Here is a 26,484-nt window from a genome sequence, read left to right as displayed (position 1 = left end):
CAACTTGCTGTTTTTTGTAGAGTGTATTGGAATTCTCTTTAACCTTGCCTGCTGCACTTCTTCAAGCACCTGTATTATTAAGTCTCCTGTGTGTGAATTTTCTAAGTTTCCCTGAGACCACCTCTCATTCTTTGAAACAGTACAGAACACAGGTATTATCTCATCCGCACTCCATGCAGCCTGTGCAGAACGCCTTTACTTCTATGTTCCCATTCCCTTTAAATGAAGGCCAACTTCACGTTTACCTTTCCATTTCCAAATGTCCGTCCAGAACCGCTTTGGTTTAATATTATTTACTACTCACTGTCTGAGCTCTTAAACCTGACTATCTAACTATATCACACCTACTGGTTTTCCATTGTCTCTGTGTACAAGAAACAGCTTCAAACCATTTAAAATAAAGTCATTAAAAATTATTTCTTTTCGGGGGAGATCCAAGATATTAGCGACCCAGTAGGTTTGCCCTGCTCATCTTTACGGCAGAACCCAGACAACGTGGTGCATTCACCTTGTCTTTCTTACCCATTGTGGTAAAAATACTGATCCCCTGTATTGCTGTCTGTCAGTTGAAGTGAGTAAAGAAAATGACTAAGGGTAAAGGACCACGTGGATCGCAACTAGCAGGCACTGCCATGCAGCAACGGATACGCCTGCGGCCGTGGCGTCGGCCTCTGCGAACCCACCAGGGGACTTACTATTAGAGCAGAGCTTGGTCATGGAGTAAGTAAACCTCCGAGATAAGGTTGATTCAGAGATGGAGGAGACCCAGACCATGCTGGAACCGACCTCGGCCATGCTGCAGAAGCATGACTAGGAGATCCAGCGTCTCAGACACATGTCATGGAGGTGGAGCAGTGGACTGTGTCCTCTGAAACTGCAGTGGAATCTTCAGCAGGTCGGGTCCAGGCCTTGGGATGGCGGGTACCAGGCGTGGAGGAGCAGATCAACTTCGAAAATCGAGGCCATCATAAGAATATCTGCCTTGTCGGGCTGGTGGGACGGGAAGAAAAAGTCAGCCCGTCAGTGTTTGGAGTAATGGCTTCGGTAGTTTTTTGAAGCTGGAATTCGAGGCGGGCCGGGTGCAGGTCGAGCAGGCCCACTAGATCTCAGTGCACAAGCCCGGGTGAGACCAGCACCCCCGCCCAGCCCTTGTGCAACTCCAGCACTATGGAGAGAAACAAATGGTTCCCCAGCACTTGGGAAGGATCCACAGGCATTAATATCCAAATGATCACAAATTATGTTTTTCCAGGACCTTTCTACGGCCATGATCCACAAGAGGCAGGCCTTTAATAAGGTAAAAAGGAGGCTGAGGGAATTGAATATTCAGTATACTGTAAGATACCCTACAGTATTACGTTTCAACCACGGAGGGTCCGTGTTTAATTTTGACTCACGATAAAATGCAAAGGATTTCCTGTACACCTTAAGATAGATTGGCTAGCTCAAATAATATGAACAATCATGTTCTCTTTGTTTCCTCTGTGGTTTCCCTCGTTTACGTGTTTTTTTTTTAATTTGTGGGGATCCCATTCATTTCTTTTTCTCTCTTTTCTCCTTTCTTCCTTCCCTCCCATTAACCTTTTTTTCTACAATTTCCTTTTCGTTTCTCTCTCTTAGTACGAAATAGGGGTAGTGTTCGGGGGATGGGGAGATTGGGGAGGGTTACATTTTTTTCACCAGGACTGCCTTGGATATGGATGGGATGGGTTGAGTGCCCACTCTTAATTTTCTTGTTGTAAGACACATGTAACTTTTTAAAGTTTGTTTGGTCTGGGTTGGCGAGCAGCTTCAGCTAGTAGGAGCCAAGGGGGATTAGTGGGTAGTATGAGCACTCCTTGCGGGGAAGGAGGGAGTATCACCTTTATTTGTGTTATATGTTGGTTCATTGTACAAGGAGTTGTTAGGAGTTTTGAGTTGGTAGTTTTTGCAGTTGTATTTTCAAGTTTATACGAACTGTTTGCCACTTTCTCGGAGTGCGCAATAAAAAGGGTCCTTCCTCACAGGGGGATCACGGACTGTTTCGGATGGCTATGGCTAACCACTCGTTTAAATAGTGCACCTGGAACATTAAACGGGAGTCATTCACCAATTGATGCTTTCAGGCCTTAGAAAGGAAAGGGTCGATGTAGCCTTGGTGCCAGAAAAAAAGACATCTAACCGATAAGGAACATTTAAAGTTACAGAAGAGAGTGTTTGAGTGGGTGTTATTTTCATCCTTTAATTCAAAATGTAGAGGAGCAATTTTTCTCATTCAGAAGAACCTTCTATATCAGTGTTTTGGCCAAATTAATGACGAATGTCACCTGTTTCTGATCCATAAAGCTTTAATACAGAGAGGAATATGGGAGAGAGTTATAGAGTCATAGAGATGTACAGCATGGAAACAGACTCTTCGGTCCAACCCATCCATGCCGACCAAATATCCCAACCCAATCTAGTCCCACATGCCAGCACCCAGCCCTTATCCCTGCAAACTCTTCCTTTTCATATTCCCATCCAAATGTCTCTTAAATGTTGCAATTGTACCAGCCTCCATCACTTCGTCTGGTAGCTCATTCCATACACGTACCACCCTTGAAAAGTTGCTTCTCAGGTCTCTTTTATATCTTTCCCCTCTCACACTAAACCTATGCCCTCTAGTTCTGGACAAGGAAAAGAGGGTAAACAGGGAAAAGACTTTGCCTGTTTACCCTATCAATGACCCTCATAATTTTGTGTAACTCTCTAAGGTCTCCCCTCAGCCTCCGATGCTCCGGAGAAAACAGCCCCGGCCTGTTCAGACTCTCCCTATAGCTGAAACCCTCCAACCCTGGCAACATCCTTGTAAATATTTTCTGAACCCTTTCAGGTTTCACAACATCTTTCCGATAGGAAGGAGACCAGAATTACACGCAATATTCCAAGAGTGACGCAACCAATGGCCTGTACAGCCGCAATATGACATCCCAACTCCTGTATCGGTACTCTGACCCATAAAGGAAAGCATACGAAACGCCTTATTCACTATCTTATCTACCTGCGACTCCACTTTCAATGAGCTATGAACCTGCACTGCAAGGTATCTATGTTCAGCAACACTTCCTAGGACCTTACCATTAAGTGTACAAGTGCTGCTAAGATTTGCTTTCCCAAAATGCAACACCTCGCATATATCAGAATTAAACTCCATCTGCCACTTCTCAGCCCATTGGCCCAACTGGTCCAGATCCTGTTGGAAACTGAGGAAACCCTCTTTGCTGTCCATTAAACCTCCAATTTTGGTGTCATCTGCAAACTCACTAACTGTTAATTTTATGCTCGCATCCAAATCATTTATGAAAATGCCAAAACGTAGAGAGCCCAGCTTTGGTCTTTGTGGCACTCCACTGGTCAGAGGCCTCCATTCTGAAAAACAACCCTCCACCACCACACTCTCTCTTCTACCTTTGAGCCAGTTCTGTATCCAAATGGCTAGTTCAACCTGTATTCCATGAGATCTAACCTTGCTAATCAGTCTCGCATGGGAAACCTTGTCGAGCGCCTTACTGAAGTCCATATCGATCATATCTACTGCTCTGCCCTCATCTATCTTCTTTGTTACTTCTTCTAAAAACTCAATCAAGTTTGTGAGACATGTTTTCCCACGCACAAAGCCATGTTGACTATCCCGAATCAGTCCTTGCCTTTCCAAATACATGTACATCCTGTCCCTCAGGATTCCCACTGCCGAGGTCTTGCTCACCAGTCCATAGTTCCCTAGTTTGTGTTTACCACCCTTCTTACACAGTGGCACCACGCTTGCCAACCTCCCGTCTTTCGGCACCTCACATGCGACTATTGATGATACATATATCTCAGCAAGAGGCCCAGCAATCACTTCTCTAGCTTCCCACAGAGTTCTCGGGTACACCTAATCAGGTCCTGGGGATTTATCCAACTTTACCCGTTTCAAGACGTCCAGCATTCCTCCTCTGTAATCTGGACATTTTGCAAGATATCACCATCTATCTCCCTACAGTCTATATCTTCCGTATCCTTTTCCACAGTCAATACTGATGCATTTAATATCACCCCCATTTTCTTCAGCTCCACACAAAGGCCGCTTGCTGATTTTGAGGGGCCCTATTCTCTCCCTAGTTATCCTTTTGTCCTTAATATATTTGGAAAACCCCTTTGCATTCTCCTTAATTATATTTGCAAAAGCTATCTCATGTCCCCTTTTTGTCCTCCTGATTTTCCTCTTAATTATGCTCCTACTCCCTTTATACTTTTCTAAGGATTCACTCGATCTATCCTGTCGACACCTGACATATGCTTCCTTCTTTTTAATTAAACCATCAATTTCTTTAGTTATCCAGCATTCCCTATATCTACCAGCCATTCCTTTCACCTTGACAGGAATATACTTTCTCTGGATCCTTGTTGTCTCATTTCTGAAGGCTTCCCATTTTCCAGCCATCCCTTTACCTGCGAAAATCTGCCTGTAATCAGCTTTCGAAAGTTCTTGCGTAATACCGTCAAAATTGGCCTTTCTCCAATTTAGAACTTCAACTTGTAGATCTGGTCTATCCTTTTCCATCACTATTTTAAAACGAATACAATTATGGTCGCTGGCCCCAAAGTTCTCTCCCACTGACACCTCAGTCACCTGCTCTGCCTTATTTCAAAAGAGTAGGTCAAGTTTTGCACCTTATCTAGTAGGTACATCCACATATTGAATCTGAAAAGTGTCTCGTACGCACTTAAGAAATTCCTCTCCATCTAAACCTTTAACACATTGAAAGTCCCAGTCTATGTTTGGTAAGTTAAAAATCCCCTACCATACCTCCCCTATTATTCTTACAGATAGCTGAGATCTCCTTACAAATTTGTTTCTCAATTTCCCTCCGACTATTGGTGGGGGCGGGGGGGTCTAGAAAACAATCCTAATAAGCTGATAATCTCTTTCTTATTTCTCAGTTCCACCCAAATAATGTCCCTGGATGTATTTCCGGGAATATCGTCCCTTGGCACAGCTATAATGCTATCCCTTGTCAAAAATGCCACTCCCCCTTCTCTCTTGCCTCTCTTTCTATCCTTCCTGGAACATCAATCTGCCAGTCCTGCCCATCCCTGAGCCATGTTTCTGGAATTGCTATGATATCCCAGTCCCATATTCCTAACCATGCCCTGAGTTCATCTGCCTTCCCTGTTAGGCTCCTTGCATTGAATACATGCAGTTTAATTTATCAGTCCTACCTTGTCTCTGCCTGCCCTGACTGTTTGACTGACTTCTGTTCTCAACTGTACCAGTTTCAGATTTATCTCTTTCCTCACTATCTCCGTGGGTACCCCACCCCCACCTTACTAGTTTAAATCCTCCCGAGCAGTTCGAGCAAATTTCCCTGTCTGTATATTATACCCCTTCCAATTTAAGTGCTATTCGTCCTTCTTGTACAGGTCACTTCTACCCCAAAGGACAGTCCAATTATCCAAAAATGTGAGTCCTTCTCCCATGCACCAGCTCCTCAGCCATGCATTCATCTTCTCTACCCTCCTGTTCCTACCCTCAATAGCTTGCAGCACTGGGAGTATTCCAGATATTACTACCCTTGAGGACTTCTTTTTAAATTTATGCCCAACTCTCTGTAATCCCCCCTCAGAATCTCAACCTTTTCCCTTCCTATATCGTTGATTCCAATGCGGACAATGACCTCTTGCTGAACCCTCTCCCCCGTGAGAACATTCTGCACCCTCCCTGAGACATCCTTGATTCTGGCATCAGGGAAACAACACTCCATTCTGTTTTTCCTCTGCTGGCCACAGAAATGTCTGTCTGTATCTCGGACTACAGAATCCCCTAACACAATTGATCTCTTGGAAGCCGATGTACCCCTCGTTGCATTAGAGCCAGTCTCAATATCATAAACTTGGCTGTTCGTTCTACGTTCCCCTGAGAATCCATGACCCCCTACATTTTCTAAAACAGCATACCTGTTTGAAATGGGTACATTTACAAAAGACTCCTGCCGTAGGTGCCTACCTCTCTTACCCTTCTTGGAGCTAACCCATCTATGTGACTGTATCTGAGACTTTCCCCCTTCCTGTAACTGCCATCCATCACATACTGTTGCTGTTGCAAATTCTTCATCGCTTCTAATTGTCTATCCAACCGATCCATTTAATCTGATAAGGTTCGCATCCAACAGCATTTATGGCAGATATAATCCGCAATAACCCTTAAACTCTCTTTAAACTCCCACATCTGACATAAATACATATCACTGCAAAGACAATTTTTGCTCCTTCACAATTTACAGACCCAGAAAATAACACTGTCTTATTCCTCTACAAAACACTGCACCAGATTAAATTAATAGCTATGGCTTTTATTTTAAGGTTAATCAAGAGACGTATCTCCAAAAACATATAATCAAGAAAGAATCCACTATACTCACTACTGCAGCCTTTCTATTGGACAGAATTAAAACAACGATTAACTGATCTGATTCTGTGTTGTGAACTTCGCACAAACATGTTTCTCCAAGATTAGTCATGAAATTCACTGTTTGTTAGTTTTTGCAGACGCACTCCGATGTCCAGCGATACATGAATTCGAAAACAGCAAAGGCAGTAATTGTGCAGGTTCTCTCTGTCTGTCTCTCTCTCCCCCGCCCCCCTGCACTGTCCTCACCATGTGCTTCTTTTGTCTGTTCTTCTCGCTTTTGAAACTGCTGGTGTTTTGACATTGTTTTTTCCCCCCAAACTTCTAAAACAATACAACAGCGTATAAAACAGTAATTGCTGTTCCTGGAATTCGAGGAAATCGCCTCCAGCATCTAAAATACCTCAAAAAAGGAGCTGCTCTTACAGCCAGAAAGTTGTCCCGTCCTCCATTTTGCCCTTGGTACACCCTTCAAGTTAACGGATGCACTCTCCAGGTTGATGGCCCTTGGGGGGTGTCATACAATTTTAGGGGGAGACTTTAACCGATTTTTGGATCCCAAGGTGGATAGGGTCTTATGGGTTCTCGACGGTATTTCCCTGCAATCTAGGCAGCTGGTGGATCTAAACAGGGATCTGGGCTTGGGGTATGTGTGGAGATTGTTCACCCTTCGGGTGGGGATTTCACCTTTTTACCTAACCCACATAAGTGCCAAACTAGGATTGACATGTTTTTGCCCCATTGGCCTTTTTGAATTCTGTGCTGTCCTGTAGAATTGGGAACATAGCCATTTCTGATCATGCAACAGTGTACATGGATGTTTAGGATGGTGGCGATGGGACAGGCTCGCAGTAGTGGTGCATGGATACCTTTCTCCTGAAGGATAGCTAGTCATAGAGTTGTAGAGATGTACAGCATGGAAACAGACCCTTCAGTCAAACCCATAAATGCCGACCAGATATCCCAACCCAATCTAGTCCCACCTCCCAGCATACAGCACATATCCCTCCAAACGCTTCCTATTCATATATCCATCCAAATGCCTCTTAAATGTTGCAATTGTACCAGCTTCACCACATCCTCTGGCAGATCATTGCATATGTGAACCACCCTCTGCGTGAAACAGTTGATCCTTGGGTCTCGTTTATATCTTTCCACTCTCACCATAAACCTATGCTCTCTAGTGTTGGACTCCCCGACCCCAGGGAAAAGACATTATCTATTTCTCCTATCCATGCCCCTCATAATTTTGTAAATCTCTATAAGGTCACCCTCAGGCTATGACGCTGCAGGGAAAACAGCCCCAGCCTGTTCAGTCTCTCCCTGTAGCTGAAATCCTCTAACCTTGGCAAGATTCTTGTAAATCTTTTCTGAACCCTTTCAAGTTTCACTACATCTCTCCGATAGGAAGGAGACCAGAATTACACGTAATATGCCAACAGTGGCCTAACCAATGTTCTGTATAGCCGCAACATGACCTCCCAACTACTGTACTCAATACTCAGACCAATAAAGGAAAGCATACCAAAAGCCTTTCTCACTATCGTATCTACCTGCGACTCCACTTTCAAGGAGCTATGAACCTGCACTCCAAGGTCTCTTTGTCCAGCAACACTCCCTAGCACCTTGCCATTAAGTGTATAAGTCCTGCTAAGATTTGCTTTCTTAGTGAATATTTTTCATGGGATTTAAAAATTTTTGTACATCAATTTGGACGGCCAGTACTCCGACGGTGCTTTGGGAGACTGCCAAGGCCTACGCAAGGGGTTTGATCATTTCTGACTCGGCGACTCGGAAGCGGTAAAAGGGAGAGCAGCAGTTGACAGAACGTATTTTGACAGACCGTCTGTAACTAAGTTGCAGCAGATTACAATGCTCCCGGCTGCTCTGAACGCTGCTGTCACCCAGACAGCAAAAAGAGCGATCTCATTTCCGAAACAGAGGGTATTCTAGTAATGTAATAACCCGGGTAGATATCTGGCATACTTGCCCCCAGTCTATCACATCCATTAGCGCGTGTGCTGTTAAAATCACCTGCGATCCCAGAAAGATTAATGCAGCATTCATGAAGCTCTTTTCTGGGCTCTTCCAGTCAGAGGGCTGTAAGGACAGATTGGCGACAATGAAGCCCTTTTTTAGTACCTTGGACCTCCCAGGTGTAACTTCAGAGCAGGCGTCTCTTTCGAATTCCACTCTGACAAGCCAAAACATACAGGAGGCGGTGAGGCAGCTCGAGAGTGGTAAAGCACCGGGCCTAGATGGATTTTAGAGTGAGATTTAAAAGGAGTTCGTAGACATGTTGACTGGGCAAATGTTGGATATGTACAATTCTTCATACAGTCAGGCCTGCCTCCCATCTTCTCCGAGAGAAGGAAATATTTGTCTTATTCTCCCGAAGATTGCACTTCATAAAGGCCTTTATCCTTATTAAATGTGGACTTTCATATTTTGGTGAAAATGCTGGCGTTGAAACTGGAGAAGGTCTTGCCCTTCATTGTGAAATAGGACCAGACAGGTTTTATTAGGAGTCACAGGTCATCTAATAATAATAGGAGAGTGCTAACATGGTTCAGGTGTGCCAGCAAGGGTCGATTCCAAGCTTGGTAGTGGATGCAGAGAAAACATTTGACCGGGTGGAGTGGCCGTACCTCTATTATGTCCTGGAATAGTTTGACCTTGGAGAGGCTTTTGCCAGGTGGGTGACAGTATTATCTAGTCACTCATGGTATAAGGTCTGACAATTTTAGCAATGGCAGGGTCAGCCGTCAAGGGTGTCCTCTTTCACCGTTACTATTTACATTGGTGATTTAGTCGTTGGCAGAACCCATCTGGAGGGACCACAATATTACTGCCCTGGAGATAGGATCAGGATGGCAAAAGTTCACACTTTATGCAGATGACGTTCTTCTCTTTCTAACTAACTCGATGATAACTGTGCCCAGGTGATTAATGTATTTGGATCTTTCTTGGGGTATAAAACCAACTTTATGAAATCGGAGACCATGCCTGTCTGGGTTTTATTAGAGTACCTGATCTTGGAGGTGGAATCCGATTCCCTTTCAGAATGTCAGAGGGAGGTTTCTTGTATTTAGGCATTTATATCACCCCAGCCTTCAATAAATTAGATAAAGCTATCTTCCTGCAGTTACTCGAGAACATAAGGCAGGACTTTCAGCACCTTCTATATCCTGGTTGGGTAGAATATCTCCGGTCAAAATGAATGTGTTCCTCCGTTTATTATATCCCAGGCAAATGCACCTTTTGATACTGCCCAGTCAGCCTATACGGAGCTTTACAGTCGGCTTGGATGTTTTATTTAACATCACAGGCGGCCTCTTATGGAGCTCACCCAATTGCAGTTGAGTGATGTGGATTTTACATACTTTAACAAATACCAATTGATTTCCCTTCTAGCCTATTTGGCTGATTTGATTTGCTAAGTCCTGCGGTCAATGTGGTTGGACATCGATGTCTCCCAGGCAAAATGTCCCCTCATTAATCTGTTGTTCATGGACAAGATACGGACTGTTATGGACCATTGCAGAAATCCAATGGTCCTTAACACTGTTAAAGCATGGAGAATGATGCATTAATGTGAGGGCAATTTACAGAAAAAGCACTTCCCCTTTTACTCCCACTGTAGGATTGATGGATTCTGGCTTTTGGCTCTGGGAGTCCAGAGGAGTTTCCTGTTTGGGAGACTTAATTGACGGGTTGGGCGTGACGTCTTTCGAGCAGCTGAGTCAGACATATGAGCTATCTAGGAGATTAGGGATTTTATACAGAAAAAAAACTACATTAATAATTAGTCGCCATAAGTCGAATATGGGGTTGAGAGTGCTTCAGTCCACGTGCACTCTCTCGGTCAGCACTCTCGAGCATTTAATAGGAGGTAGTGTCTCAAAGGACATCGAACAGCTGTTTGGAGTTTGGGTTCAGCAATTGGGGGTGGAGATGTTCAACAGAGGAGTGGGCAGATATTTGGAAGAATGTCTGGAAGATTTCGATTTGCAATCGGACGCAAGCTATGCAACTGAAGGTACTCCACAGGGTTTATTTAGCGTCGGAATGGCTTGCCAAATTTAAGAAAGGAGCGTCCCCAATGTGCCCAAATGTAAAACAGATGTTGGTACGCATACTCATTGCTTATGGTCATGCCACAAACTTCGTAGTTATTGGGGCCCTGTAGCGAGTGTTTTGGAAGGGGTCTTGGGAACTAAGGTCAAGGTAGATCTGATGTCCAGCCTCTTGGGTTTGCCAAATCACCCATCTTTGTGAATAAATTGTTTAATATATTTTCATTTTGTGCGAGAAAGAACATTCTGATGAAGTGGGTGTCGGTAAATCCCCCAGGATTCTCGGGGTTGTGTAGGTTAGTTATGGAGCGCATCCCCCTGGACTTCCTTACAATTATCGCGCACCAGAAAATAGAACTTTTTGATAGGACGTGGCGGCCCTTTTTGAACCATGTAGGCGCGGACATTTTGGCTATTTTGGTCAGGGCCTTTGTGTAACCATAAGCATTGTGTCTGGTGTCCCAGATGCCCCATAGGAGGAAGAATTCTGATTAAGTGCCAGCTCTCGATACACTAAGGAGCCAATTGGGACCCACAACCGGAACATACAGGAGGGCTCAAACAATACATCTTGCACGTTGTTTCTGAGCTTGATAATGATGTCGATGGGAATCCAGGGATATGAGCACCAACTGCTAGGTTAAGGTACAGAAGGACGGATATTCATGCTGTAATTGGATGATTACTTGACTGACAAATTGAATAAACGTGGCTCTTCTCAGACAAATAGGACTAGCTGGAGATATCAGACTTTGGGGGCAGCGTCCAATAACAAGAATAAGAACATAAAATAAATATGCTGAGACATGAGTTCAAATGGTCAGTTACATCAGATGCCCAATCCGCCACACAGAATCAGACATCATAATCCAGAGGAGATATCCATTTAGCATGGAGCACAGTGCAGACCAGGTTAGTGTACTGCTCAATACAACCCAGTACACTGTACAGACAGTGCGGACCACACCAGTCCGTGGGGAGCTGTGCAGTGTATAACAGTGAATTGCTCTGTAAAGTTGGAGATATTGCCCTCCCAGCATGTAGAGCTGTGTACACCCCCCAGTGAATTGATCTGTAAACCAGGAGCAGTTACCCTCCCAGCATGTAGAGCTGTGTACACCAACCCAGTGCATTGAACTGTAAACCAGGAGCAGTTACCCTCCCAGCATGTAGAGCTGTGTGCGTCACCCTAGTACATTGTTCAGTGGCATTGTGTTAGATCACTTCCCAATGTGGGTAAACTTGCAGCCCATGCTGGAAGTGACAGGATATGCATCTCCCCTCCATTTACAGCTTCGTACTTCCATTGTGCCAAGGGATGTAGAACATCTAGTCAAAAGGAAGGAGGAAGTTTACTTAAGGTTAAGGAGGCAAGGATCAGACAGGGCTCTAGAGGGTTACAAGTTAGCCAGGAAGGGACGAACGAATGAACTCAGGAGAGCAAGAAGCGGGCATGAAAAAGTCTTGGTAGGTAAAAGCGAAGATGTTCTGCACGTATGTCAGGAACAAGAGGACGGCTAGAGTGAGGGTAGGGCTCATCACAGATTGTGGAGGGAATTTGCTCCATGAGTTGGAAGAGGTAGGGGAGGTCCTTAATGAATGCGTTGCTTCAGTATTCACTACTGAGAGGGGCATTGACGTTTATGTGGAGAGCGTGGAATAGGCTGATATGCTAGAGGGTGTGACGAAAAATTTGAGGAACACCAGGATAGATAATTCTCCTTGGCCAAACAGAATATAAGCAAATATTCTACAGTAAATGAAAGAAGAGATTGCTGCGCGTTTGGCAATGATCTTTGCACCCTAACTGCCCACTTCAGACAGGCCAGATGAAAAGAGGTTGGCAAATGTTATTCCCTTGTTCAAGCAATGGAATAGGGATAATCTTGGGAATTATAGACTAATCAGTCTTACGACAGTGGTGGGCAAAGTATTGGAGAGGATTCTGAGAGACATGATTTATGATTACGTGGAAAACCATCGATTGATAGAGATAGTCAGTATCCCTTTGTGAGGGGCAGGTCATGCCTCACGAATCTTTTTAAATCATGTGAGGATGTGACAACACGCATTTATGAAGGTAAATCAATGGATGTGGTGTATATTTTAGCAAGACGTTTGATAACGTTACCCACAGTAGGCTCATTCAGAATGTAAGGAGACATGGGATGCAGGGAAATCTGGCTGTCTGGATACACAATTCCTGGCCCATAGAAGACAGAAGTTGGCAGTCGATGGAAAGCATTCAGTCCCGCAGAATCAGTTTTAGGACGTCTGCCCTTTGCGATTTTTATTCATGGCTTGGATGAGGAAGTGGAAGTGTGCATTAATACGTTTGCCAAAAACACAAATGTTGGTGGAGTTCTGGATAACGTTGAGGTATGTTGTAGGTTGCAATGGAACATTGACAAGATTCAGAACTGAGATGATGAGAAGCAGATCAAGTTAAACCTGGAAAAGTGTGAAGTCAGTCACTTTGGAAGGTCGAATTTGAATGTAGAATATTGGGCTAAAGGCAGTATTCTTGGCAGTGCGGAGGAACAGAGGGATCTTGGGGTCCATGTCCAGAGATCCCTCACAGTTGCCACCCAGGTTGATGTCAAATCGGCAAAAGCGAGGACTGCTGGAGATCACAGTCAAGGTTAGAGTGGTGCTGGAAAGCATAGCAGGTCACGCAGCATCCGAGGAGCAGGAAAATCGACGTTTCAAGCAGGAGCTCTTCATCATCTGATGAAGGGATTCTGCCCGAAACATCAATTTCCCCGCTCCTCGGATGCTGCCTGACCTGCTGTGCTTTTCCAACACCACCCTAATCATGACCCAAGTTGAGTGGTTGTTAAGAAAGTGTATATTGTGTTGGCTTTCACAAGCTACGGAAGTGAGTTTCAGAGTTATGAGATTATGCTACTGCTGTATAAAGCTCGGAATAAACCACTGTTATAAAGTTGAAGGTGTGTATAGTATCTTTTAAGAGAGAGTGAATGTTGTTCTGCACTGAGAGCTTGCAAGCACCTGTCATATGACTAGCTAGCAGACCCCAAAGTATACTGGAAAATATAAAGCATGCAACGTTTGGCTGTGAAACAGATATCTTGAGTTTTGGTTCCTGTTTGACAACAATTCGAATTTAACCATTCAGTTTAAATTAGGCCCCAGGATACAAAAGTCAATCGATTTTTAATTTATTGTTTTGCCAACATCAACAAATGATATGATCAAATATTGAGTGGCATAAAAGAAGCAGGCAGTTCGCGAGTTAGGTTGAGAGTAACTGCCATCTTGCGAGAAACTGCCATGCAAAACTCTCTCTGACAAAGATACCGTTTTTGTATGAAACATCCTTGCACAAAAATTCAGAAGACAACCCAGGAAGATCTTCATCTGAAAGAAAGATGACACTGGAGATGACAGATGCTGTGTGGTTTTGAAATTAAGTTGATGCAATGTTAATATGGGTTTTCCGTATTGGAACATTATGTTGTTATAAATTTGGAGGCAATTACCAACCATTTCAGACAAAAAGTGGCTTCGAGTTGTGAATAGTTGTTGTTCAATGTTGACTTTTAGAGTTAAGGAATAAATTGATATTATTTATACTTAAAGAGTGAATTTTGAGATTTGTCACTCGTACTTTAACAGCTTACGTTGCGAGTTGAGCTTTTCTGGCTGTTTGGTTTAATTAGCGGAAGGGTTCATCATCATGATGTAACACTACACATTGTGTTCTGTTTTTGTCGCCTTGTCGTAGAAAAATGTGGAAGCTATGGAGAGGGTGCAGAGGATTTCCTGCAGTGCAACGGAAAATTTGACACACACCACACAGAGAAAGTGAAATATTGGGAATGTCACCACGCGAAAAAGTAAATACTGGCAGATTCTCGATGTCTGTATAAACATCAGTGTATCAGTGTGTCTATAGTATGTCTGTACTGATGACAGTGTATCTATGTGTGCATGTGCATCAGTGTATCAGTATGTGTCTCTGTATGTCTGCATTAGTATCTGTGTTACTGCATCAGTTTCTCTGTGTGTGTGTGTGTGTCTATAATCAATAATGTGTGTCTTTGCGTGTCTGTATTCGTCTCTGTGTGTACCTGCCTGTCTCTGTGTGTATCCATGTGCAAAGCGGATATGTCAGCCACTGTGGTGTTTAAAGTGAAGCAATGTCTCCTCGGTTGGCCTTTACACTCTACTACATCAACGGCATTCCTGGTGAAGTGCTCGGCCCAAAACGGTAATTTTTCTATTCCTCGCAAGCTGCCTGACCTGCTGTGTTTTTCCAGCACCACACTCTGGACTCTGATCTCCAGCATCTGCAGACCTCACTTTCTCACATCAGAGTTTCAGTCTGGGAGCGAGCCAGCTCACAGCACCATCCAAACTGACAGCACCGTCACCACACACACGCACACACACACATAGGCAGATATAGGGAGTATCGTATTTGTACTGAGGACCCGAAAAGTGCAGAATGCTCGTGTAGAGAAATGTCTGCGCTCCTTCTACAACTTGGAAGTGATTTGTCTTTGAAGATTATTCGTGGCATAGAGTGTACACAATAAAAAGTATTTCCATTGCAACTGCATCCAATGAAAGTCGACTGAAACATTTGTAAAGTGATGTAATGCATTTATTGCGCGTTCTTTAACTTGAAATCTTCTGTAACGCACTTTTACAAATTATAAATGAGAAAGGATTGAAAAGTCCTGAAACTGACCCAGTGATGTTGGTAATATCTCAAGAACAATATCATTAGGTATCAGACGAAACTGCTCTGTGCTTAAAAAGGCGTTATTTGAAAACCCAATCCGCCATGCAATCTGAGAGATTCACAGAATTTGATGTCCTCGAAGAGAGAAAAAAATCTGATCTTTGTGCAGGGGAGGCCAGCAGAGAGTGGCATTGTATGGCTCTACACTTAACATTGACAGACAGTAGAGATGGAGGAAGGGGGAGGGTGTTGGTGTCAATTTCAGTGGATTTACCCCAAAAATTACAAAGACCACGTTGAACAGAGATGCAGACAGGGATACACACAAATATACATAGACACATTAAACACACAACACATATAGGTACAGGTATGAACACTTACACACTCCTGCCCACAGAAAAAGTAGTTTATTTAAGATAGAGATTAATACGTTTTTCATTACTAAGGGAACGATTTGATCAGTTGGCGAAGGCAAAAGAATGTGGCTGAGAAACATTTCACCCGTGATCAAACGGCACAGCAGATCCGATTGGCTAAATGGCTTAATTCTGCTCCAATTTCCTATTTTCTGAAGTGATTCATTTTGGAAGATCGAATTCAAATGTAGATTACAGGGTCAAACGTATCATTCTTGGCCGTGTGGAGGAACAGACGGATCTTAGGGTCCACGTCCTTAGGTACCTCCAAGTTGCCATTCATGTTGATAGGGGTGTTAAGAAGAATATGGTGAGTTGGTTTTCATTAACAGGGAGATTGTGTTTAAGTGCCGTGAGATTATGCTGTAGCTCTGTAAAGTCCTGGTTAGACCACACATAAAGTATTGTGTTGTGTTCTGGTCGCCCCATTATGGGAAGAAATTGGAAGCTATCCAGAGGGTGCAGACAGGATTTACCAGGATGTTGCCTGTGCAGGAGGGCATGTCTTATGGAGAATTTCTAAGGGAGCTAGACCTTTCTCATTGGAGTGAAGAAGGATGAGGGATATATAACATAGGTGCAAGATGATGAGGCATAGATAGAGTGGGCAACTGGAGACTTTTTACCGGGATGCAAATGGCTATCACGCAGGGAGCATAATTTTAAAGTGATTGGAGGAAGGCTGAGGGGAGATGTCAGAGACAGTATTGTTTTTCTCCAGATAGTGGTAGGCATGCACAGCCAGCGGTAGTAGTAGAATCAGATACATTCGGGACATTCAAGCAACTCTTGGATAGACACATGGATGATAATAAAATGAAGGGTATGAAGTTTAGTTTAGTCTTAGACGAGGATAAAAGGTTGGCACAACATCGAAGGCTGAAGGGCTGTGCTGTGCTGCACTGTTCTATGTTCCAATTTCCTACACTCTTGTGAGCTTATGGTATCTGGAGTTCATCTAACCTCAGGTGAGGCTAAATTTGGTAAGTATTTGATTGTCGGTTGTTAAAGGAAATGTGGACAGGTTTGAGTTTTGAATGGCTTATATCTGTTTCTAATTGTTGTGTCCCTTTGTCAAAAGAATGGTGATTGGCTTGAGGGGAACACATTTTAAGATTAAGGGCATTCCCATTTCTGACTGAGACAGGGATGTTCCTTTTTCTTTCGTGTTGTGTGATCTGTAGTGTTCCCACGCCCATGCAGCAGTGAAGACTGGGTTACTAAAAACATTCAAAATTGAGTTCCATAGATCATTGATGAACAAAAGAACCCATGTTTATTGATAACAGACTGGAAAGGGAAGTTTAGTTACAATCACATCAACAATGCACATTCTAAATGGAGCAACAGGCTGTTCCTAACCCATGTCTTGTTCTCTCACTGAAACCCTCGATTCTGTCACAGAGGAAGAGGATGGTCCAATTCAGCCTGTCAGCAATGAGACACGAGGAGACCTTTTTGCCCTCTAAGGATTTACAAAGGAAGATGATAAAGTCATTCATCCATTTGAGTACATTACGCAGCACACGAGGAGGCAATCCAACCTTTCTAAGCTGCTACACAGGAACAGGGAACCATTGGTAACTATCAGGAAATCGATAGTAGGGATTGATGTTTGTTTTCAGTTTGGAAAACTTTAACGTGGTGGAGTTCCTTAGAGATCAGTGGAAGATCAACAACTATTTCGAACCTGTTAATGATTTGGATGCGGGGACTGATTGGATTGGAGCTCAATTAGCTCAGCAACCAAGATATTCATTCAATAAGATGTCAAGTGGAGGTAGAGAATCTGTAATGGGGTAGAGACAGAGGAGGTTATTATGTAAACCTTTAGCAGAAACAGTATAACCTGGACTAAGGAAGTTTATGCTGTCACAAACGGGTAAAACAACAGTAAACAACTTAAAAGGAGAGAGATCACATAACTCAGTGGTACAAGTGGATTTGTGCATCCTAGTACATACATCACACAAAGTTATACAAATTCCTAAGTGATTAGGAAAGTATATAGAATTATTCTATTCCATGCAAAGGCTATCAGAAAAGCCTTTTTTACTGCATCTGTACAGGGGCTGCCTGAGGCCACATCTGATGTATTGCGTGTAGTGATGATTCCCTAAACTGAAAAATAAATATACTAAATTGATTTTGAAGCTTTGTAAAGATGTACGTGTTCCTGGAAAGAAGGCCTTATTCTGTCATACAGCACAGAAACAGACCTTTCGATTCACCTTGTCCATGACGACTTGATGTCCTCAATTAATCTCGTCCCATTTGCCAGCACTTGGCCCATAACCCTTCCTATTCAAGTACCCATTCAACTGGCTTTTTCATGTTGTAATTTTCCCAGCCACCAACACTTCCTTTGCCAGTTCATTCCATACACTCCGAGAAAAGATTACCACTTTTATTTCTTTTAAATCTTTCCCCCTCACGTTCAATCTATGTGCCCTAGTTTTGGACTCCCTCAACTTCAGAAAATGTCCTTGGGTATTCACGATTTCCATGCGCCTCATAATTTTATAAACCTCTACAAGGCCAGAGCACTTCAGGTTTGAGAATGAAAGATTTTCATACTGAACCATATAAGATCTTGAGGAGAGTGCATCAGGTGCTTGGCTGATGGACATTTCCTCTGGTGTGGGAAACTAGAACTAAGGATTCAAATTTAAGAGAACAATGTATTCATTTTAACACAGATAGTCCAAAGACATGGATTTATTAGACAAAATTATGAGGACACATGCAAACTCATCTTCAAATTATACCTTAGAAATTGCTCCGACATGGATCAGGGAACAGGGACGGAGTCATACAATCCCGAGCATATTCAAGGAGGCTTCATTTGGTCCAATTAGGTGGTCAGATAACATTATTGTATATTTCATTTAAAAGTTGGAGAAGATGCTAGAGAAATCACGGCCTATTGTTTCCTTTGTTTCCTTGTTCCTTCTCACAGACACGTATGAGTGGTGAAAACTCATCAGGCATCTTCAGCGCTCGTGAAGGATTCTTGTTGAGAATTCATTGGAATCTCCACACTGCCAGAAGCAAAGGGAATTCAGCCAAATCCAAATGTTCCAGTAAGTAATCCGATTGACAGCAGCTTGCGTGAACAGAATGACCTCAGATGCAGAATAAATTTAATATTTCCTTTTGTCTTGAATTTTAACTTCTGCTACGAAAATCTCTTTCAAGCTGATATTCTGCAGAGATTTTTTCTGTTTGTCTTTATGCATGTATATGTGTGTGTCTGTGTGCACTTGTGTGTGTGACACTGTGAATGTCTCAGTGTATGTGTCTGTGTATGTGTGTGTTTCTGTATACACAAACTGCATCTCAGTATACATTGAAAGATAAATATTAACGTACATATTTGTCCACACTGCTTGTCATGTAGCTTTCCATTAGGTTGAGTAAGTTTACTTTGGTAAATTACTTTTCCAAATTTAAGCTATTTACCTGACTTGTCCCTAACAAAGAACCTGACCTAGTCTGAGAACTACATCATTGATTATATCACTAATCTAGTTCTATTTAAAATGTGTCATGACCAATGGAGGAGGGGGACTATAAAATGAAACAGAGACCTTTCCAGCCCCAGTCTGAACAGGGATGAGGAGAAATTAACAAAGGGCTGTTTGAGTGGGAATGGTTTTCCCCAGAAGTTTGTGGTGCTTGTGTGTTTGCATTTATTGAAAGCCATGCTACTTCGATATTGGATGGTAAAGAACAATGAACTACAGAAAGGAAAGTGAGGCTGAAGCCACAATCTGATCAGCCACAATCTTAGTGCCTGGTGGAGAAGGCTCCAAGTGTCTAACGATCAACCCTTCTCCTCAGTCCCTAGTTCCTATGTTCGAATGAACCTCTCATACCTGCTGGACAGGAACAGTTGGAGGCCATTTACCCCAATAACCTGGTGTACATTAACAGAGGAAATCATTCAGCAGATGAAGACTGTCACACAAAGTTTGACATGGCGTTGGATAATATTCTTGGGAAAAGAAAGGATAGGCGACGGTGTGAATCATCTCACTCCTCTGTCTTTGCAGAACTGTCTTCATTTGTTGGTCATGTTGCCGATCCAGATTCACTGTAAATACAGCGCCCATACCTCACCCAGAGATAGCCCACAAAATCATCTGGTCTCTCTGACTGCAACATCCAATAACAGAACTTCCAGGAAAATAACTTACCAATAACAGAATGAGAGAACGTCAGATACACGAATAGGTCATTCAGCCCTTCTGGCCTGTCTTTCCCTTCAATATGATCAGAGCTAATCTGCAAAAGCCTCAACTCTTCTTTTATGCTCCATCCCTGCAGCCCTCAACATCCTGATTCCTCATATATCCATTGTGCCCCCTTCTAAACATCTTAGTGATCTACCTCCCCTACCTCTCTGGAATACAGAAGTCACAACAGTCACTACCCTCTGTGAGAAGGAAACGCTGGTCACAAAGACACTGTGAGCTATTCACATTGCAAGCGGGCATCAGAGCCGCCCTGCTTTTGCCACGGGACTATGCCTACATCAGGAAACGATAAGAATTCATTTTGTGTTTTAAACAGCAGTCGCAGCTTTAAACCCACAGAACTCAGCAGCTGCCGGTCCGCCCACGTGACCAGGATATAGGAGACAGAGGACAGATCAAATCCACACTAGACCAACACTACCCATGACTCATGGACCAAAACTCCGGAATTAATTAATATGGAAACCCAACTCCTAATCACATCAAGAGACTGACTGAAACACACCCATACCCATCGATACGGAGCCACCCTGACACAAAGGACAGGACGGACCAGACAGGAACGGAAAGACCAATACACACCAACACCCCAAGGGAACAAAGGGGGGTGCTAGCCCCTGCCCTCACAGAGAGAGACAAGCAGATAGTACCCGGACCCGTTTTACATATACCAATTAGCACCCTATTGTGTGTGCCCTGCAACTCTCCTGGGACGGCAGGAAACATACTGTTTGCACCTACTCCAGTGATGATGGGGTACTATCATCCCATTCATCCTCAAATTCCACACATCGTGACAACTAAAAGTATATAATATGTAGCTGGGCGCGGGAAGAGCAAGACCTGGATAGCATCTAAACTGTGTTGCTAAAGTGAAGGTAACATTCATGTAACAGTCCTACTAGAAATTTATCTTTCCCACAGTTAAATAAGAGGAGCTCATTCAGCACCTCAAGCTGGTTGCAACGGAATGTATTCAACCCAGTGAAACTATTGGTCAAGAATAGGGACCCAACATGGGGGCTCCGGGCAGGTATGTGAACTATTGGGAATCAAATATCATGGAAAAATGTAATATTTCACCTGACCGCTGTCTTTGTCTTGACAATATGAGTGTTAGTGCCCAATCTTCAAGTTTAAATGTTAAAGTGTGTTATTCGGTCTCAGCGCCACGGATTAAACACTCATTTTCCTCACATTTTCCTCACGGTACCATCATCCCAGGAATAAGTCTGGTGAAACTATTTTGCACTGTCTCAGTCGCAATGAAATCATTCCTTATAAAGGAGAGAGAATTTGTACTCAGTGGTCTAAATACTGTCCAAGCAACACGCTACAACTGCAGGAAGATGAATTTACTTCAACACTTGAATCATTTTGTAATGAAGGACAACATACCATTTACTGTCCTGATTACTTGCTGGCTCATGTGAATTGTGTAAGTGATAACTGCAGTTCCCAATCTCTCATTTTCTAATAAATTCAAAATGAAAAGGACTGTATTTGTTGCTCACGTTCAATTAATTTCTTTGCCTTGTGAGCAGCTGTGCTCCAAGCACTGATACATGGGCTACCCGATGAGCAATGACCTTTAGTCCAGAGCAGAATCTTACTCTCTGCATTCTCCCCATTATCCAATTCTCAATCCATGTAGCATATGCACCCCTTACACAAGGATGTTAACGTTCTTCACTTTCCTGTCAAAAGCCTCCTGAAAATTCAAATACACTGTTCCCATTGCTTCTCATTTGTCGATTACACAATCATCATCCTCCACAAACTCCAAGTGGCTTTTCAAAAACGATTTCCGGGGATCCAAGATGGCGGCGACCCAGCAAGTCTGAGTCTACAGTGCTCCTCCCAAGACTTGGGCAAAGTGGGTCACCCCACCCCCCCCCCCCCCCCCCACCACCACACTCACCAATTTATTCAAAATTGCTTTTACTTAATGTATTTTGTTGTTTAGTATTGAATTTAAACAATTTAATCTTCAGTAAAAATAACTAGATGGAAGGGAGCCCGCAGCTCTCATCAACCAGGACCCCCTCCCCCTCCCTCTCCAGCTGCAGCAGAGACATCCGCAGCCGCCCCGGGGGATTTACCTACGGTGGCGAGCCTTGTGGAAATCATTTTCAAACTGGATGCGAAGATCGACGCTTTTATTGAAGAATCCCGAAGTCGATGGGACTCACTCTCGGCCGCGCTGCAAAGGCACGACCCAGACATTACAGCTGCGACCTCCGAAACAACAGCGCAATCGGCCGTGGATCAGGTCCGGAATGGAGGTCGTCGAAAAAATATTCGTTTGCTGGGCCTTCCCGAACGGGAAGAGAAAGGCCAGCCTACAGTGTTTATTGAACAGTGGCTGCCACAGCTTTTAAATCTGGACACTGGATAAGGGTAGAATGGGCCGACCGGGTCGCAATACGCGGGCCTGGCTCGAACCAGCGCCCCCGCCCGGTCCTGTTCCGGCTGCAGAGCGAGAAGGAGAGACAGATACTCCGACAAGCCTCTAGAAATCATGGAAAATATCCCCAAACCATGATCATAAAGGATCCAAGATCATGTTATTCCAGGACTTCTCCCCAGCTCTGGTACGAAAGAGGGAGGCATTCGATGAGGCGAAGAAGTATTTAAGGGACTTAAATATTCAGTACTCCTTACGCTACCCAGCGACGCTACGCTTTAACCATGAAGGATCGGTGTATAACTTCGGATCACCGGAAAAGGCCAAGGAATTTTTGCACTCTCTTAGATAAATTGTAAGAGATAATTGATGTTGATTTGCCTTCCCTGCATTCCGGTTTATATCCCCCTTTTTAAATATATTCATAACCCTTGTTTACCTTACTGTTTAATATTATCTTGGGGGGTGGGGAGAGGGATTTATTTATTTGTTCTCTACTTAACGATTCCCCCCCCCCCTTGTTTTCTTTAAAATTATATATATATATATATATATATATATATATATATATATATATATAATACAGGCCGGACGGTCTAGTTAATTTTGGTAGGGGGAGGTGGTTACCTTATTCTATTTTACCTCTGTCTCGAGGAGAGGGGTTGTTTTCCCTTGTTATTTTGTATTATTATATTTAATTATTACTTTTTGCGTTAGCACTTTTATATTTATATATGTTTATATATGGTATTAACATTACCAAATATATCCAGGTGTTGGTGTGGGTGGGGGCATGGGGGCAGTGTGCTCACTGTTAACTCTAGCCTGGTAGCATATTTGAATTTTTCTTCATCCTATTGAGGAGCACCTGGGTCAAGGGTGGGCACTGGTTGGGAGAGGATACGATGGACTTTTGGAAAGGAAGTAATACCCCCCTGGGAACAAGGGGGAGAATCTCCATTTAAATACGTTTTATATTTTTTTTATCTCGAAATAGTTTTTTATTATACTGTTGTGAGTGTATTAAAGAACCTTTATTTTGTGAATTTTATATGCTCTATGCATGGGATATTCTGGAAAGGGTTTCCCCTCCCGAGGGGTCTCAGATTTACCCAAACGATTATGGTTGAGAAGTCGGTTAAGTGGTGCACCTGGAATGTCAAGGGGTGTAATTCGCCAGTCAAAAGGAAGAAAATGTTATCAAATCTCAAGGAAGAAAGGGTTGACATAGCTCTCCTACAGGAGACACACTTACTGGGTAAAGAACACCTGAAATTACAACAGTTTTGGATTTGATCAGGCCTTTTTTTCTTCTTTAACTCAAAAAAGGGGAGTTGTTATTGTTATTCGGAAGAATTTCCCTTTCAAACTCCTAAATCAGACAAAAGACGAATCTGGACGATATATTCTGATTAAAGCCCTTATAAATGGTGAGGAATATGGGATTTTAAAGTTGTATTGCCCCCCCAGCACATCCTTTTAAATTTATAACGGAAGCCTTCTCAAAATTGATGGCTCTTGATGGCGAGGAACAATGAGACATTCCCTCCGTATCGGCGCTTGGACCACTTCTGGATGAAAGATAGTAAATTTGTAAGGTACTTCTCTGAAGAATTTAAAACTTTTTTAGAAATTAATTTAGGTACAGCTATCAACCCATCAATGATGTGGGAGACCATCAAAGCTTACGTGCGAGGTTTGATCATCTCATACTCAGCGACCCAGAAGAAATTAATCAAGAACAACAGCGTCTGCTCGAAGTTCGCTTAAAAGTGGCTGAAACAGCATATCTTGATAAACCATCTATTATCAAATTGCAAAGCATTACGGCCCTTAGGACAGCTCTAAACACCATGCTTATCCAAACGGCTAAGAGGGAAAAAGTATTTGCAAAACAAAGGTTACATGAATTTGGCGATAAACCGGGTAGATATTTAACATTTCTTGCAAAGAAAAAGAAGGGCCCTCAAACTACCATGTCTATCAAGGAAAGTACGGGTAATTTGACTCATGATCCTAAAAGGATGAACGCAATCTTTAGAAAATTTTATTCTGATTTGTATAAATCGCAGGATTGTGAGGATAGGACTAAGAGGATGCAATCATTTTTTTTTTAAATTTGACCATTCTGGAACTAACTCCGGAACTAACTCCGGAACAGGTATCGGTCTTGAATGCTCCCCTAACAATCCAAGAAATACTTGACGCAATCAGGCAATTTCAGAGCGGTAAGGCACCTGGCCCAGATGGCTTTCAAGCTGAATTTTATAAAGAATTTACAGGAATATTGGCTGGTCCACTTATGGACATGTATAACTATGCATACAGTCAGGGCTTTCTCCCGCCTTCATTGAAAGAGGCAAATATCCCTCTTATCCTTAAAGAAGGAAAGGGCCCAGAAGATTGCGCGTCATACAGACCAATATCCTTGCTAAATGTAGATTTTGAAATCCTTTCTAAAACGTTAGCATTGAGGCTAGAAAGGGTATTACCACATATCATAAAGGAGGATCAGACGGGATTTATTAAGGGCTGTAGACCATCTAATAATATTAGAAGGGCTTTGAATATGATTCAAGCCTGCCATCAGGGAGAGATACCAGGAGTAGTAGTCTCATTAGACGCGGAAAAGAATTCAATAGGGTTGAATGGTCATATTTGTTTTACACATTGGAGAGGTTTGGCGTTGAAAAGGTGATAACCAAGTGGGTCTCAACATTGTATAGTGATCCCAAACCAGTTGTGGTTACCAATGCATTGGGTTCGGATAGCTTCAGTGTGGGTAGGGGCTGCCGTCAGTGGTGTCCTCTCTCGCCATTGTTATTTATGCTAATAATTGAGCCACTAGCAGAAGCTATACTGGCTGACCCTAATATAACAGCCCCGAGGATTGGTACAGGTAAACATGAAGTTACCTTTTATGCAGATGATGTTCTTCTGTTCCTCAGTAATCCTCTGATGTCCGTACCTTGCCTAACCCAAGTTATTAATACATTTATGCATTCTCAGGCTATAAAATTAATTTCTCAAAATCGGAGGCTATGCCAATGGGTGGCTTTGCTATGATACCCCACTTAGTGGACGGATCCCATTTTCCCTTTCGGTGGTCCCTCGAGGGTTTCTTATATTTAGGCATTTTTATTACCCCAGTATTTGTTCAGTTATACAAGACTAACTTTGTGCATTTACTGGAAAGGATAAGGCATTTTGGGAAGATTTTCTCTTCCTTCCTCTGTGGAGACAGAACCAACATATTCACCTCACCGGACGGAGATGGCCTCTGTCACCTTGTGAGTACATGAGAGAATCGCACTCTGGCCAAATGGATGCTTCACCCACTCCTGCATGGAAGGTTTCAGAATCAAAACAGTTGATGGGCATTTTGAGTACAGTCCTCTCCCTGGTGTAAGACTACAGGTTATGCTGGAGGAGGTTTCACAGCTCTGTGACCTCCTCATTGTTGAAATTAACTGGATTCACACTTTGCACATGGAAACCATTCCACATTGGGAAATATTTGTGGAAATCTCAGAAAGGATAGTATAGTGTCCTGCTCCTTCCTATGCAGTCTCTGTAGACCCAGACTCTCTCCAAACTGCAGTGCCAAAACCTTGTCCAGAGTGGGGACACCAGGCCCTCAGATTTCCCTAAGTCATTGTAGTAGTTGATGACACAAACCCAAGAAAACAATCCAGAGAACCTCCTCTCACTTTCCAGTGACGGGTACAAGTCAAATCTCTGTATACACTTCACACCCACTCAGAGTTAAGAAATGTTTTTTTCTCCTCAGTTTATATTCCTGGCTGAAAAACCATTGCATCTCTGAACAGTCCCCGTGAGCTAAAATACTACTGGTTCTGTTCTCCATGGAAGTAGTTGACAATGTAACTGAAAAACTTTCTGTACCTCAGTCACAATAACAGCAACACTACCATTACCAGTGTAGATACTGGGAATGCGATGGTCTAGGGCTATTATCTCCAGACTATTAACCCAGGGGCCCAGCTAACGACTCAAACCTTGAATCCCGCCTCATCAGATTATGGAATTTGAATTCAATGGAGTATTTGGGTTAACAATCTAACGAAAGATTGTCAATTGTTAAATAAAAACAAACACCTGGCCCACTTGTGTCCTTCGTGGAAGGAAATCTGTTATCCTCACGTGGTCAGGCCTACATGTGACACCAGACCCAAAGCAATATGA

The sequence above is a fragment of the Chiloscyllium plagiosum genome, unplaced genomic scaffold (assembly GCF_037043375.1).
Source record: "Chiloscyllium plagiosum isolate Xiang-an unplaced genomic scaffold, Cpla_swu_hap1 HiC_scaffold_46, whole genome shotgun sequence".
NCBI classification, from domain to species: domain Eukaryota; kingdom Metazoa; phylum Chordata; class Chondrichthyes; order Orectolobiformes; family Hemiscylliidae; genus Chiloscyllium; species Chiloscyllium plagiosum.
The sequence above is the reverse complement of the archived record's forward strand: the minus strand, read 5'-3'. Positions refer to the sequence as shown.